This window comes from Erpetoichthys calabaricus, chromosome 3 (assembly GCF_900747795.2).
Source record: "Erpetoichthys calabaricus chromosome 3, fErpCal1.3, whole genome shotgun sequence".
Lineage (NCBI taxonomy): Eukaryota > Metazoa > Chordata > Cladistia > Polypteriformes > Polypteridae > Erpetoichthys > Erpetoichthys calabaricus.
In genome coordinates this window covers 29,192,674-29,210,937 of record NC_041396.2, presented here as the reverse complement: position 1 = coordinate 29,210,937, position 18,264 = coordinate 29,192,674, and positions in this window count along the sequence as shown.

Sequence of the window (18,264 nt, the reverse complement as noted above, 5' to 3'; positions counted from 1 at the left end):
AAGACATCACAAATGAAAAAAACTAGAAGACAGTGAATATGATGATGATGATGATGACTGGCTTCTAAGTTGATTTCGATTTCCAAGAGCTGTTCTCTTGGAGCTGCCGGCTTTACAAAGGCAGACTTTGAGTAATTCTGCTCTACCTGCTTCTTTGCAAGTTCTGTCCACTCTCGGGTTTTTAGCCACAGGAGCTTTTCAACGTGAACTTGTAGATGTATGATGTATGCGCTTGTCATTCAGATATACAAGATTACCTTACAGTCTGGTTGAACAAGCAAACATCAAAGTGCAAGTCCCAAATAAAACTAAAATATTCAATCCAGAATAAATTAAAGAAAATCGGCTGACGTAACATTGGAAAGGTGGGTGGGTCAGATGGGGGGAGTTCTCAGATAACATTCCCCTCACAGTAGCCGTGCACAATGACTTTCACAGCGGCTGTTGCACAATGTTGAACAATAAAAGAGTCAATTAGCATTGCCAGGCAACCAAAGTAGATGGGCGGGGCCAGGACAATATACATTAAAGGCGGGGCCATGAGCCGAGCCGAGGCCACAGGGTGATACACATATTGACAGATGTAACCGCATTTTGTTCTTTAGGACTTTTTGGGAATAGTGAACATAATAATGTAGGAAATTTGACCATTCAGTCTATCAGGTTCATTTGTTTAGCTAATAACTAAGTTGTCCCAATAGCTCACATCTTAAAGCTTGTCAAGGTTTTTTGTTCAAGTCCATATCCTGCTAGTTTGTTCCAGATTCCTATATATTTTTTGTGTTATGAAGTGCTCCCTGGCTTCAGTGCTAAAGGAACTTCCCATTAATTTCCACTGGTGTCCTTGAGTATGTGATTCACCATTAAGTTTAAAGAATTCTGTTGGATCAGAAGGCCTTTGAGAATTTTGAACACCTGGATGAGGTCCCCACGTCATCTCCTCTTCTTGAGACTAAACGGGTTTAATTCTCTGACATGACCTTAAGACCTGAGATGTTCTTAGCTGCTCTCCTCTGCACTGCTTCAAGTGCTGCTATGTCTTTCTTGTACCACGGTGACCAGAACTGCACTCCACTCTTACTAATGCAGTGTTTCTCAAGCACTGGGATGCAACCCACTTTTGGGTCGCGGGCTGCACCGCTGGCGAGTTGTGAGTTGCTTTCGTTTATAATGGTAATGGGTCACAGTGGGATGTAAGTGGGTCATGCAGAGGTTTTGCGGTGGGTCATCTCTCCGATGATTATACTCAATTCCGTCTTAACTTTGACAGTCACGCTTAATTCACCAAGAAGGATATTCCACCACCCAGCTTGGACGTTCGTCTCAATCGGTGGCCCACGAAGACATTTACAAAGGAAAAAGTTGGTCATGGTGACAGAAAGGTTGAGAAACCCAACACATTTGCATTACATAGTCTGAGCATAACACCCCTTAATTAATATTCAAAGGTTTTTATGATATAACCTAACATTTATTTGCTTCTGCACATTGCTTAGATGATGAAAATGCTGTGTCAATATGAACCCCTAGTTGTTTCCTGTATGACCGTGTCTGCCATCTTGCATTTATAGCTGATAATCCTTTTGATCAAGTGTAGCACATTAAACTACGTTGTCCAGGTGTTTGCCCAGGCCTGAAGCTTGTCTGGGTGTTTTTTGAAATTGAATTGGATTTTTGTACCCTCCTCAGTTTCTGCCATTCCTCCACTTTTAGTATCATCTGAAAATTTCATAAGTTTACTAACTGTACTGAAATTAATATCATTAATATAAATAGGAAAAATAGATGTAGATGTAGCTGTAGCTGTAGATAGAACTTTGTTTGTTTCCAGGGGACAAAGAGGACAGACCCATGAGGGACTCCACTGATGACCTCATTTTTCTCTTATCTGTACCTCTTTGTATCCTGCCAATTAACCAACTTTTTTTTTTTTCTCATATATGAAGTACGGGGACAGTATTGTAGTCATCCAAAAATCCGACCTCGGGATTTTGATAAATCTCGATGTTTTAGACCTCCCTGAGTCCAATTTACTTTCTTGTTGGGAAAATATTGCAATTGTCCAAAAATTCGATTTTGATGAATCTCAACGTTTTAGACCTCCTTGACTTCCTCATATACAAAGTATAGGGAAAGTATTGTAATCGTCCAAAAAATCCATTTTGAGATTTTGATGAATCTTGACGTTTTAGACCTCCTTGAGTCTGAAAATACCATTTTCTGAATTATGTCTGTGTGCGTGTGTGTGTGTGTGTGTGTGTGTGTATCTGTAAACACAATAACTTGAGTACATTTTCATTTAGGTCAACCACATTTTGCATACAAGTATGAGGTACAAAACGTAGATTTCTATCAACATTTGAGCTATTTCCGATAACCGGAAGTGGTGCTTTTTTATTCATGTAGCTGCAGAGTCCGATTTATTCAACTTTACTTTTATAATAATTGTTCAATATATTATTAATCTGATTTGATTTGTTGTTGAAGATTCTTTAACGTATATAATATAAAAATATAATCATTGTCTTGTGGTTTACTCCTCAAATATCCATCCCCATATCTGAGTATACGAGAAGGTCTAGGGGAGAGCAATTCTGATTTTTTGCTTTACTTTTAATGTGTAACTCAATCTTTAAAAACACAGTCACCGTGAAGTCACATACAAACACACATGTACAAAGGGAGACTTTAATGACAAGGTCATAAGAAAATGTGAAATACTTCAAACTTGAAAGGTGCTAAGAAATTCAATCAGATCTTACAAGCTAATGAGAAACACATGACAGTTGAAAGGCATAGAGAAACGCCATTAGAATTTACAAGAGAATGAGAAACGTGACACTCAAAAGCCAGTGGAAAACATAATCAGAGATCACAAGGCAATCAGAAACAGTGACAAAAATGACAATAACGTCAGATCTCACAAATCAAGGAAAACAGAATTAGCAAATAAAACAGAGAGAAGCACAATAGGCAGTAAACACGTCATGAGGAACATGCAACACTTACAAGGCAATGAGAAACAGAATTAGACCCAGCATCTGCAGTCATGCCAACGTTATACCAGTCATTCCTCATAAAGAGAGAGCTGAGCTGAAAGGCAAAGCTCTCAATTTACTGGGCTATCTACGTTCCTAACCTCACCTGTGGTCCCAAGGATACAAGTGGTGGAAATCAGTTCCCTTAGAGGGGTGTTTGGGCCAGCTTTAGTGGAGTACAGACATTCAAGTAGAGCCGCTGCTCCTCCACATCGAAAGAAGCCAGTTAAGGAGGTTCAGGCATCGGATTAAGAAGCCTCCTGGATGCCTCCAGAAGAAAACCTTTGGGCAGCACCCAGGACACTCTGGCCTGGCTATCCCCCACAGGAGTTGGAGAAGGTGGAGTGGGTGAAAACATCTGGACAGTCTTGCTTAAACAGGAACCAGATGAATGGTAGAAGATGGATGGATGGATAGATGGATGGACATTAGTCCTTACCCTTTTCATAGTTCCATTTTATCTGTTTCTCACCATTTTGGGACTCTCATTTTATTGTGGTGGCCATGTTATTTATGGATGCTGTGCCCATTTCTGCTCACATGTTGCAGAAATCACTGTGTTGTATCATCCCCTATATAAGATGGTGGCATTTACAGCTCTGCATCCAAGCTTTTGCATAAACCTGTAACAACATTGAGTCTGCTCTACAGTTTATACTAGTTAAGAAAAGGGAACTTGCCTTTGGTTTGTGTTTTTGGCCTCACATGTACACCCCTTATTTCTGATTTAGCCTTGTTTTGGGGTCTGAGCTGACTGTTTGGCATAGACTCCTACGTGTTTTTGTTTTTTTGTTTTTTTTTTTTTGCCTTTTCCCGGTCCAAGTACAATTTTTTGTTTTGTCGTGTTTCTAACTTTAGCCACAGTATTCAGACAGACCCCCTGTAAGTTTTGATGACATTGGAGTCGTCCTACTTACTAACTGATAAGCCTCAGCCACTAGCACAGACTTTGTAAACACAGACCACCACCCCCACCTGCTCCCCCCCCCCCCCCCAACCTCTGTCACATAGCACCACCACCACCATGCCATTTGTACCACAGGAGGTCCCCCACAAATACCTGCTGCTGATGGGTAGAAAGGATAGTCTCCATGAATTATTCATGTTGCCTAGTCAGTACCCTGTAAATAATTCAGGGGTCCAGACGACATCTTTCAGCTAAAGGAGCTGGAGCTCAGTGAGCCTTCAGAATGCTCTTTGGATTTACTTGCCTGATTTAAATGTTGATGTTTAAAATAATAAATGTGAAATAAAATCTGCGGCTGGTTTAGAAGTCTACACCTGTGCAGAACGAGGGAGCAGCAGACCCCGTCTTTATAAGCAGAGGCCACATCCCGTCAGGGCCATGCATCACCTCTGCTCTTCCTTACTTTCCACTCTAACAGATTCAGTTCATTTATGTTATTAATTAGCACCTTTCATGACAAAGACGGCAAGGAGAGCTTCACAATTTAATTCAATGTTGTAATCCATTAGTAAGAAGATAAAAAGAAGACACAGAGGAGAAAGAACAAAAAGACTCGTCTTCAAACCCAAGGTTACAAAGCGTGAACTCCGACTGACAGCTGCTGTCTCTGTCCAAAGACTGGAGGCAACTTCCATCTTTTTCTCTGTATAATTCTGACAATAAAAAGTGTGAGTGTGTCTTAAAGGAAAAGGATGTCTGAAAGTGTGTGTGAGATAGGAGAAGGTCCTGGGGGACCATAAGGGACGCGCCTGAATCAGCCCACACACCCTCAGCAGTGTGTCTTAAATGATAAAAGAGAGAAGGAGAGATGGCGAGGTGATATAAAAAATCAATAACACATGAACATGGATTCAAGGCAGGAGGGGTGCAGGCTGGTTTTTTAATTGCAGCACTGTGACTAATTGAAATTTTCAATACTGAAGCGAGTACTGGATCTTTGTGAATCTGCCTGGGTTTAAATCACTGCCTATATGGAGTTGGCATATTGGGACTTAGTGCTGGGCTGGCAAGGAAGTGCCACTGTGAAAAGGGGCAAAACCCCACAGGAGAGAAGGTGGGACATTCTGGGAGAAGAGCCCCCAGTGTTAGTAGGAGAGCGCCTTTACATACGAGTGTGGAAACACAGCCAATGGGGCATTGTGCCCTGTAGTTGGGCCCAAGAAAAGATGACACGTGCAATAGAGAGAAAGCGAGAGTGTGAGTATGCAATGGTGTCATGTAGTCCGGCTTGGCTCCCCTTTTCAGTTGGTGCTTATTGGGGGCTGAGTGAATTCCCCCAAAGTTTCATGGTGGCAGCACATGGTGTCCATATAATATGAGCCCTGTCATTAGGAACAAGGGGATCAGAGGCAGCAGGGGTGCTTGAACCTTTAAATCCATTTTGGGACTCAGGGATCAGGTTTTAGAGTCATTATTGTCACATGTACATGCAGAGAGACCCATGGGAGTTCTACCGGGTAGTTCACTGAACTTTCTTGGGGGGTATTCCTGAGAAAAAGCCACTGCTGCTCTACGACCACATGAGTGTGGAATTCGGTGGTGGGCTGAGACAAACACTTGGCAGGCAAGAAGACGTGTGAGGTCAGAGCTGAGAGTGAGAGTAACTCCAGCTGTGTCACCATCTGGTTTGGGAACGGCATTGTCTCTGACCTCAAGGTCCTACGACGGATAGAACACACAGCAGAAACGCTCACTGGGACCTCTCTAGCCTCCATTAAAGACACCTTCATCAAGTGTGGCATCTGCAAAGCCTACAGCATTGTGGTGGACCACTTACATTCCCTCCCATGGTCTGTTTAACCCACTTTCATCTGGCAGAAGGTACTAGAACATCCAAACCAGATCTGCCAGGTTCTGCAACAGCTTCTAATCCTTGGCTGTCCAGACTCTGAACTCTGCGCTGCAAACCACCCACAGATGTGCTACTAGTAGTTTATTTATATGCAGTACATTTGTTACTACTATTGTTTTTATTCTTAGCTGTTGTTATTATTTGTTTATTTATTTATTTATTACTATCTATTACAATGTATTGCTATCTGTTCATTACCTATTATTTACTGTATTTATTAATCTATTATTTACTATAGTATAGTATAGTGGTGTATAATATAACATAGCATAGCATAGTCTAGCGGTGTATAGTATAGTATAACATAGCATAGTATAGCGGTGTATAGTATAGCATAGTATAGTATAACATAGCATAGTATAGTGGTGTATAGTATAGCATAGTATAGTATAACATAGCATAGTATAGTGGTGTATTGTATAGTATAGTACAGCATAGTATAGCATAGCATAGCATAGTATAGCGGTGTATAGTATAGTATAACATAGCATAGTATAGTGGTGTATTGTACAGCATAGTATAGCATAGCATAGCATAGTATAGTGGTGTATAGTATAGTATAACATAGCATAGTATAGTGGTGTATTGTATAGTATAGTATAGCATAGCTTAGCATAGCATAGCATAGCATAGCATAGCATAGCATAGCATCGCATCGCATTGCATCGCATCGCATCATATCGTATCGTATCGTATAGTATAGTTCTTTACTTGTCTTGTTCTTGTCCTGTGTTTACCTATAGGTTTCACTGCGGTCCTAGTGAATGTGATTTTATGCCACTGTATGCTGCAATGCTCAGTGTAAGAAAGGACAGAGCTGACTATACTTCCTTAGAAGGCTGGCGTCCTTCAACATCTGCAATGAGATGCTGCAGATGTTCTATCAGATGGTTGTGGCGAGTGCCCTCTTCTACACGGTGGTGTGCTGGGGAGGCAGCATTAAGAAGAAGGACGCCTCACGCCTGGGCAAACTGGTGAGGAAGGCAGGCTGTATTGTAGGCACGGAGCTGAACAGTTTGACATCCGTGGCAGAGCGACGGGCGCTGAGCAGGCTCCTGTCAATCATGGAGAATCCACTGCATCCACTAAACAGTATCATCTCCAGACAAAGGAGCAGCTTCAGCGACAGACTGCTGTCACCGTCCTGCTCCACTGACAGACTGAGGAGATCGTTCCTCCCCCACACTATGCGACTCTTCAGTTCCACTCGGTGGGTTAAACGTTAAAATTATACAAAGTTATTGTCTGTCTGTATACCTGCATTGTTATCAGCATTGTTATCACTTTTTAATTTAATATTGTTCTTTAACAGTTTGCTGCTGCTGGAGTATGTGAATTTCTCCTTGGGATTAATAAAGTATCTATCTATCTATCTATCTATCTATCTATCTATCTATCTATCTATCTATCTATCTATCTATCTATCTATCTAATATGGTGTACGGATTGTAAGACAGTAAAGCCACTTGACTTGACTTGAGTGAAAAATGAAAAAAGTGGCACTGCAGTACTTGTGTGTCCTCCTAACTGGACAGATAGTGAGGCCCTGAGTGGCAGCAGATTTCTTTTTTGTATCTTAATGTGGTACTTCATGTTAAACTCTTTTCTTACCCCTTCCTTGAGTCTTATTTCCATATAACAAACACCCTAATTATTGGATCTCTGTGGTAGGTTTGATTTTTTTTTCATCATTGGGAATGCTATCAAAGTGCCCCCTGGTGTTGTAACATTCAACCCTGTGTTTGGGTGGGATTCCACACATATGACAAAAATATGCAATTTAAGTTCATTGGAAAGAGTTACAAAATGGATGGTGTAAGTGGCATATGGGATGGACAGGCATCCCGAGAAGGAGACAGGAAGATACCTTACCCAGACGGGAAGCTCCAAGTGGACAGAAAGGCATCCTGGCTGAGAGACGGAAGGATGTTGTACCCAGACAAGACTCCCCAAATGGATGGACAGATATCCCAGCCATTAGAGAAGATGGTTCCTTACCCATGCAGGAAGCCCCAGATGAATGGACAGGCGTCCCGACCGGAAATATGTGTAGCACCATCCCTGATTGGGATAGAAGAAGAGGACAAGTAAGAACTGTATGCAGTCCCCCCAATCACTAGATGGCAGTGGGCCTGAATATTGGGGAACCAGTGGGGAATGCTGGGAATTGTAGTTCATCAGTGCAGCCTTGCTGGGGTCCTTGGGTGCCACAAGAGGGCGCTGCAGGGAGATGTACTCCCTGTTATGTGGGACTTCCCTGTGATGCGGAAGTACTTCCAATGGGCAACAGGTCCTCAGGCCAGTCAGAGTTTGGAGGAGGACGAGCAACACTCAACATTTTAAGTTGATTGGAAAGAGTTACAAAATGGATGGATAAAGCGATATTTAACTATTATTGTGTGTGAGTATTCTTTGTAATTCTAGTTATTAAATATCAAGTCTACTTCACAAAAAATGTTGCGCTTTAATCACATATGTTGTCACGCATGCGCGTCAGAGGGTCACCCTCCAGGTTCCTCCTAGTTATGTGATACCACCCCGAGCTGAGTGGGGGGTATCTCTTGTCTTCTTCTTCTTCTTCTTCTTCCACAGTGCAGAGAAACCACCCAGTGAGAGCAACTGACTCCGCCCCTTCTGGGCCCTTTAGTCATAAAAGCCCAACGGCCTTGAAAGAGGCGTCACTTCTTTTACAAGAGAGCCAAACAAAGAAGCTCCACATCCTAAGAATAACCGATTAAGCTGGAGTGTTACGGTGGCAACAATTTTGTTTTTTCTTCATTTGTTGGGGAAACCTGCTTGCAGGGCTGGATGCAGATTAATGTTGTACCCAGGACGGAGCTTTGGTAAAGGGCCATCTCAGACATTCTCTGGTCTGATGAGACACAAATTTAACAGCAGAACTTCAAGCACTATGTCTGTTGAAGATCACGCACTGCTCATCAGTTGCCTAATGCCATCCCTACAGTGAAGCAGGGTGGTGGCAGCATTGTGCTATGGACTTGCTTCTTAATGGCAGGAGCAGGGAGACTGGTGAGAAATGAGGGAAGGATGATTGCAGCCAGTTATAGAGAAATACCTCAAGAGAAACCTCCTCCAAAGTACATGCGACATTTTACCATTTAATACAACAATGACCTATAGTTCACAGCCAAGACCACTCTGGGTGGCTTTGGGACAAGTCTCTGACTATCCTTGAATGACGCCGGCCAAAGCCCAAACTGGACCATCCGTGGGGTGACCTGAAGATGGCAGTTTAGAGAGTTGTCTTCCATCAGTATTGGAAAACCATTAAACTGAGCAAAGTGGAGACACAAAGTTGTACTGAGGTGACAGGGAACTCCATTTGGGGAGCAGCATTCTAGAACGTTCAGGCAACAGTTTGTAGAGCAATATAGAAGTACGCCCTACAGCAGACGTGAGCCATTCACATGCATTTATTTTGCCAGTTAGCTTAATGGCTACAACACTGGGCCTTGAAATGGATGTAACTGGAGACAATCCAGTCAGACACGAGGAGAATACGCACGGATGGAGAGCCCATGTCTCTGGAGCTGGGAGGAGGCAGCTGAGAGTTACTTGCATCTCTGCCTCCCTCCTATGTTTAGTCTGCCACACCAGAGAGGCTGGCAGCATCTCCTCCTCATGTGTGCCCATTGTCTGCAGGCTGGGGGTCTTTTATAAGGTGCGATCGCTATCTGCCTTATCGCCTGATTCTTTCTGCAGCAGGTCCACGTGATTCCTTCTTCTTCCTTTCATCTTTTTCTGCTCCAGCTCAATGAGGTCATTGTTGACGCTACAGGATCAGAATGTTCACAATGTGGTGATTTGGAGGAGGGCACCTAGCTGGCAGCCATTCAAGGAAGAAGATTTTATTGCTCAGTTTGTTTCCTGAAATGAAATTTAAACACAAGCAGATCTTGTTGTTTTTGGCGACCAGTTCTTGATGGTTTTGGGGAAAGGACTGTCACTTGTTTTTTGTCACATTAAACTAATTGTGCACAAAGAGTTAGCCAAGGGGGAAACATGAGAGTAAGTTACCTGAATGTCAGGAAGTGGGGCTTCAATAGCACTGCTTAGGTCAACAAGGACCACCTGTCATCTACACCTTGAGACCATCTCAACTTGTGCAGGTCTCAGTCCCCTTCAGGATAAAGAGCCCACACTTCACCCTTTACTTGCATTAGGTCACCATAGCACATCTTAATACACAAAGGCACCAGATCTTATATTGTGTGGTGGCCCTTACCCAGCCAGGATGCCTTTGGCACAGAAGGACCGGAGGAGAGGGCTTATTTCAGAAACTATCTCCCCTGGACCGATAGAGGGCAGCCCCCTTGGCTTGCAGCAGGTCCACGGGTTTGGAGCATGGAAGCTCAACAATGCTGAGGCCCGTGGCCACCACCAGGGGCTGCCTGGACCTTTACGGAGCCCTGTTTGGCAGCACTTCTGCCACTGAATACTTCATTAAACCAGGATGTCACATATAAGCGAATACCCCAATGCTGCCACATCTCATTTTTCAGCTCATTTTAGAGACCCACGATATTGTGAGCAAGGCCACCACACCTCATATTGACATACTGCATTGGTTCACAAGGCCACTTTTCCTCATGCTGATTATGCCAGTATGCCACATAGCAGGTCCATCTTTTCCTTTTTACAATACAGTAGATTCATCAGGTCCATAAGGATTTTTATTGGGCAGTCATTTCTGTTTGGTCAGAATATTCATAAGGAGGTTTGGTCCTTACACTGGACCAGAAAGTCATCAAACTGCACTGAGCTTCCCTAGTGGGCCAAGGCAGCAGATGCCCGTTGATTTTTCCCTCCTTTAACATTGAGCCATCACCAAATCTGACCTGCCGTAGAGTCTCAATTACAAGATCTGTGCCTCAAAGATGGACACCTCATTAACTCAAACAATGGCCTACTACACAGTCCACCGTCCTCGACATGAACATCCATCGTCATCTATAGGCTGGTCGCCAGCTCTTTTGGGCACCGTGGCTAGCCAAATGTTAACCAAATGTCTCAGTTTGGGGTGCAGGGGACAGGCAACCAGACACACACCCCCATTACCTATTAGGTGGCTTGTAAGATCTTCAAAGTAAGAAGTGACTCCACACCACTCTGGTGTCTCTGACACACTTGACTGGCCATCATTTGAACACACGGTGTCTCAAGACTGTGTGTGACTTCCACTCTGAAAAGGAAATTCCCGCTCCGTGCCAGCTGACCCACAGCACACACGAGGCTGAGCCTCCCAGTGAGGCTTGCGTGGCTACACTTCTGTTTCGGCTTTGTTTACCTCAGGCAGCTGACGCAGGGCTCCCCGTTGCTTAGGGACAGCTGGCTGTGTTTACGATTACCTGCGAACACGAGGGCAAAGCAGTGCACGCTATTCTCCAGGTGACCTCGGCTCTCGCGCTCGCCACCTGCAGCAGCATGCTACTCGGCGGCTTAACATCACAGCTAATAAGGACAAATTAAGACTCCGCCAGTACATCGTGTATTCACAAGGGTACTCAGGAGACGGTGTCCAGATACAGGCTCATGTTTGTTTGGTTATAGAAGGGACGACTTATATACCAGAAGGCAGTACTTGCATCTGAGCAACACAAGCAGCTTGTTGTATATACAGTACATCTCTCAAGCTGCTTTTATCAAGGAGGCTATGGGCTTCTGCAATGTGACAGCACCCTCTGCTGACCAAATGGCACCAGTGCCACAAAGGCAGGATTTTCAGATGCTGTAGGCCAGGGGTGTCAAACTCCAGTCCTGGTGGGCCACAGTGGCTGCAGGTTTTCATTCTCACTCTTTTCCGAATCAGTGACCCGTTTTCACTGCTAATTAACTCCTTTTCTCTTCATGTTAATAGCCCAGTTTATAAGGAATCAGTCCTCTGAATTTATTCCTTTCTTCAATAAAAGGCAGCCAAACAGAAATGACCAGATGACCAGCTAAACTGGGATTTCAAACTCCAACCAAGCTCTTAATGACAAGCTGATCCTTGTTGTTAATTAAGCCTGCTATTTAATTCCATGGCCTGTTGCTGCTCTCATTCTGCCACAGCAGACGTTTCCAAAACTGTTGATTTTCTGTTTATCCTAAGAACACCGTCAAGATGTTTAGGTGACCTCAGAGATCAACCTTACTGAGAACTTCACCTTTCTTTATTTTCAGATATTGTGTGATGGGCACACAATGTGGCAGCTTGTTTTGTGTCTCATTATTGTTTGGCTACTAATTAAGGAAAAAGAGACAACTAAGGGGCCTGAGTCAGTCAAGTTAATTAAAACTAAGGCAAAAGAAAGAAAAGAGAAAATCAACAATTTCAGAAATGTCTGCCATTGCACAATGAGAGCAGCAACAAGCCGTGGAATTAAAGAACGGGTTTAATTAACAACAAGACACGACACCTAATGAAGCAACTGGTTGGAGTTTGAGGCCCTGACTTAGGTGGTCTTCTGTTGGCTCACTCACTTCACATTTCATTTCTGTTTGGGTGCCTTTTAAGGAATGAAATGAAGGAATTCAGGGGAACAAATCTTAAAAAACAAGTCAATTAAAGTGAAAGGAAAAGGAGTGAATTAGCAGCAAAAACAGGTCACTAAAGAAGAAGAGGGTTAGAATGAAAACCTACTGCCACTGCGGCCCTCTAGGTCTGGAGTTTGAGGCCCGTGCTGTAGGCATTCAGTCAGTCTCCATAACTTGGAGAAGAAAACAACATATGGACTCAGTGATGAAGGAAAAAAAGTGTATGTCGAGAAAAAGGTTGACATGTTGGCTTTAGATAGATAGATAGATAGATAGATAGATAGATAGATAGATAGATAGATAGATAGATAATGTGAAAGGCACTATATAATAGATAGATAGATAGATAGATAGATAGATAGATAGTGTGAAAGGCACTATATAATAGATAGATAGATAGATAGATAATGTGAAAGGCACTATATAATAGATAGATAGATAGATAGATAGATAATGTGAAAGGCACTATATAATAGATAGATAGATAGATAGATAGATAGATAGATAGATAGATAGATGTGTGAAAGGCACTATATGATAGATAGATAGATAGATAGATAGATAGATAGATAGATAGATAGATAGATAGATAGATAGATAGATACTTTATTAATCCCAAGGGGAAATTCACTTTAACCCCTTGTTTTTTCTCTCTCTAGTTTCTCTTTGCCATGTCGTAAACTTCATCTATAAATCAATGTTTAATTTACTAGATTTTCTCAAACCCTCAATCCTATTTTTGTAAAAATGTATTTATTTGTATGGAATATTGTGTGATTTCAATAAAATCAATTAAATAAAAAAAAAAGATTTTCTCAAACCCTATAAATACCTGGGAGTGCAGCTGGATGATAAATTGGACTGGACTGCCAATACTGATTCTCTGTGTAAGAAAGGACAGAGCCGACTATACTTCCTTAGAAGGCTGGAGTCCTTCAACATCTGCAATGAGATGCTGCAGATGTTCTATCAGATGGTTGTGGCGAGCGCCTTCTTCTACACGGTGGTGTGCTGGGGAGGCAGCATTAAGAAGAAAGACGTCTCACGCCTGGACAAACTGGTGAAGATGGCAGGCTCTATTGTTGGCATGGAGCTGAACAGTTTGACATCCGTGGCAGAGCGACGGGCGCTGAGTAGACTCCTGTCAATAATGGAGAATCCACTGCATCCACTGAACAGTATCATCTCCAGACAGAGGAGCAGCTTCAGCGACAGACTGCTGTCACCGTCCTGCTCCACTGACAGACTGAGGAGATCGTTCCTCCCCCACACTATGCGACTCTTCAATTCCACCCGGGTGGGTAAACGTTAACATTTAACATTATACAAAGTTATTGTCTCTCTGTATACCTGCATTGTTATCACTCTTTAATTTAATATTTTCTTTATCAGTATGCTGCTGCTGGAGTATGTGAATTTCCCCTTGGGATTAATAAAGTATCTATCTATCTATCTATCTATCTATCTATCTATCTATCTATCTATCTATCTATCTATCTATCTATCTATCTATCTTTCATAACTAATGTAGCACATTAAATGCTTTGTATTAAGTGTTCCCCGACCCGGTTGTTAATCGCTATGTGCTTTTTTAACTGTTTAATACCTGCTTTAATACATTTCATCATGAAAATTATATCAAGTATTTATCTTAGCATTCTAAATGTTCAGAGAGCAGTAATATCATGAAGTGAACGTATTCTGTGTGGTGATCACTGCCTGCGGCTCCAATCATTGCACGAGGAAGTCAGTTTAAGAAGCATGTAGTGATTAACAACTTGGTCAGGGAACACTTAATACGACGTATTTAATGTGCTACATTACTTATGATGGGATTTGAGAAAATCTAGTAAATTCAACATTGATTTTAAGATGGGTTACGACGTTCTACTTTAATGACAAAATAAACTATGAGAATAAAGTCAGCATGTCCACATTAATCCTGACATAAGTGTTCATAGGCTGGTGAGGCACTGACTCATGTCACTTCATGTCAGATTCACAAATATATGAACTCAAAAGAGTAGCTTATTCACTATTCAGTTGGCAGCCAGCATGCACATTGACTACTGGTTATGTTTCATATCTCAGCAGCATTCTTTACACACTCATAGGTAAGGTGGCTAACGTTACATTTATAGCGCCAAGAGAGAGCGCATTTGCTCCTCACCCTCCATGTGTTCTAAATTTGCTGTTGCAATTCCACATTTCATACTCATTTAATACAAATGAAAGTACAGAGTAGTGTACAAAAAACAGATTTCAATTTTGACCTTAATTGAAATATTTAGTTGTTTTAAAAACTTTCAATTCTGATGTTTTAATCAATTTTAATATAGATTTTTCAAGAAAAGAATAACAAGAAAAACAAAAGAATGTTTTATTTAAGGTCAAAATTTAGTTTTTAAATATTGGACTGTTTGTCTTAATCTGATCACATTTTTTAATAAAATTGAAAGCCGTTTATGGTCTTACCTTTATTTGTAAATGAAGTCTATGTGCCTATCCTTCACCACGAAAACCTCTGTCACTTTCTTGTAAAAGTCCTCCTTATTTTCTTTAGTTTTAAAAGTCTTAATCTTCCATTTTGGCAGTCAATAGGAACAAAAAATAAAAATAAATGGACCACTGCAGCGCACTTGACTTTCTGATATCGCTAACTTATTGGCGACTCTGTATAGAACAGGGGTCCTCAGTCACGGTCCTGGAGGGCCGTAGTGGCTGCAGGTTTTTGCTCCAACCCAGTTACTTAATAAGACGTGCTTATTGCTCAAGTAACACTTCTGCTTCACTTTAGTTGTCTCACTCGTTAAAATTTTGAACCCTTATTGCTTATTTTAGTCTTAAACAGCTGTATTCCTGGTTTTTAATGGCTCCTAATTAGCAATAAAATGCAAATGACAAAAGAGACCAGCATTTCTCCATTTAGCTTGTTACCATTTACACCTGTGTGTATTTATCAGGCACTATTTGGTTTAATTAAACACTTGGAAGGAAAGTGAAGAGGAAAAACTGAAGGACTGAGAATTACTCCTCCATTTTAGACTTCAAATCATTTGGATGATATCCTTAGAAAGGGAAAGAAAATCCAGGATATGAGAATGACCTGACATGGCAGAGTTAAAGCACTAACAAGCCATGAAATTAAATTATTGGCAAGAATTGCTTTCTAATTAAACAACCGGGTTTGAACAAAAACCTGCAGCCACTGCCGCCCTCCAGGACTGGGATTGAGGACCCCTGTTATAGAAGAACAGCAGCGACAAGCACCTGTTGGGCTCACATGTGCCCCCTTCAGTGTGGCACGGTACTTTCTGCCTCACCTTGTGCCTTTTCACTGCGGTTTTATGTCCGATCAGCCCGACTACATATGTCACACACATTCATTAAAGGTATTAGCCTGACTGTGGAAAGTCAGGGTGTGTAATAAACGTGTCTGCAAACATTATATTGGTGACATACAGACAGACAGCAACAGACACTCGACAACTGCACGCATCAACCCCGTGTGTGAGGAAGAGCACAGTCTGAGGTGAGGTGAGGCTCGTCGTTGCCGCACTTCATGTTTCTCCCCTGTATTTGAACAGGACATGCACCAATTCAGAGATTTTGACTATAAAAATGATCCAAACTATTGGAATCATACAGAAAACAAATTTATAGCACAGATCAGTGGACACATTTATTTTAAGTTATCATTATTATTGTTTTTTTACTTTTAATGATAATCCTTCCCTGACTGCACGTCCCTGGATTAAAGTGAAAATGTCGAGAATAAAGTTGGCATGTTGAGTTTATTCTCGACATACACTTTCTTTTTCTTCACTGTATCCGTATTTTTTTTTCTTCTCCGTTGTCCTAATACACTTCTGTAAATTCCTGGTCTGGGGTGGCACTTAATTTTATGTTGATGAGATTTTTCATTAGCTGGAGAGTCCTGTTGTGACCACTGGGGGGCGCTGCAGGACCCCAAACACAACTTCATAGATACAAGTCCCGGTTATATTAAAAAGGTTTATTTGTGTAAATACCTCACAAAAAGGCTTTGAAACTCACTCACTTCTCCTACTCTTTTTCTCTCTCCTTCCACTCCTCCCAGGCAAACTTTGTCCTTCCACCCGACTGCAAATCTCCTGGATGAAGATGAGTGGCTTCTTCTATCTTGGATGTGGGAATTCTTCTGGTGTGAGGTTATAACCCGTTAGAAATACTTCCAGGACACAAAGTAAGGATCATTAATCAACTCATCAGCTCCCTTGATGGCCCCCCATGCAACCCAACAAGGCTGCCCCACAGGACTATAGGCCCCAGATTTCCCTGCAGATGGGCATCCTGACCCAGGGATGCTGCCGTCTAGAGTACTGGGGGACCCTGCCAGGACTACAGGCTATCTCCCCCTGTCCTTTTGTCACACTGGCCTCCTGGCTGGGTATTGTTCTTTAGTCCAACCCTGCCAGGATGCCAGTGTGTCCACTTCTTTACTGGCATCTTCTGGCACGGTTCTGGCTTAGACAGGTATGCCCTGTCACTCTTTTTACCCCTTTGGCATCTGGGCCTCCAGGCTAAGTAAGGGAAGGGAGACCATCCTGGCGGGGACATCTCTCCCTGCATGCCATCCATTACAGTGTCTTTGATGGAACGATTGGTTTAATGTGTTGGTGCAATCAGCTGTCCTGCTGCAGAGTGTGATTTGTGATCGCCTTAGTTAGTAGCAGGAGCATTGTCACTTGTGCAAAGCACAATGAAACTCTTACTTCTCACCAACATGCCACACGTCACCACTCTGCAACACCCCGATAAATGAAAATACAAATTTTATTTGATTGAAAACATGAATTTCTTTTTACAAAAGTTCAGATACACTTGGAACTATTAAAGGTTTTGATAGAAACTGACCCCATTTTAAAAAAGTGTGAAATATGGAGGACTTCACTAAGCCCCAAACACCTGGACACAACTACCATGGACACAGTCACAGGTTCAAATAAAGCAATTTTATTCTTCCAGTACCTTTACAGACCCTTCTAGAATCCTCCATATAACACATCACAGCACACAATTAATATTTTCTTCTTCTCCATCCTGCTCCTCTTCCTCCATGCAATTGTTGTTCTCTGCCTCCCAACTCCAACACCCCTGGGTGAGGTAGAGTGGCTTCTTTTATCTGTGACCTGGGGACACTTCTGGTGCTGGGGTGTGGCCTCCTGGAAGCACTTCCAGGTCAAACAGAAGTCCGTCAAAGGAGAGATTATTAATCCTGGCAGCCCCCACGGAACCCAACAGAGCTGCCCCACTGGACTGCAACTCCCAGCATGCCCTGTGAGAATCCTAACCTGGGGATGTTGTCAACCAGCATACCCGGGAATTAAGGATCCAAACATTGTTATCTCCCCCCAGCCTTTCTGGCTAGATAAGGGTTCCTGCTCCCGCATGGCTAGAAAGCTCATACATCCTTTTTCTTGTATTATGGCATCCCCAGCTGGGCAAGGAATCATCCTCTATCCCCTTCAGGAAGCCTGTCCATCCACTATGGAACTCACACAAGATACCATTAACCTGTTTTAAAAATACAGCCAAGACATTACTAGTGCTGCTAATGGCTCTTACTGCTTGAGTTAATATTTATTATTCACGCATGGCATTCCTGCCTTTTCCTAATGGTCAGCTCCTATAGTTTATCATCAGATTAGGTTAGGTCAGATATACCTTATTTGTCTCCCTGATTAGTTATTTTAAATGTTAATGGGTTATTAGAGAAACCTTTACAATTACCTTCGCGCCACTGAAGCCTGTTATTCTGTTCACTTGGGTGACAAGGTCCTGGCATTCCTAAGTTCAGTTCGGGGTTCAAAAATGGAACAAAATACAAC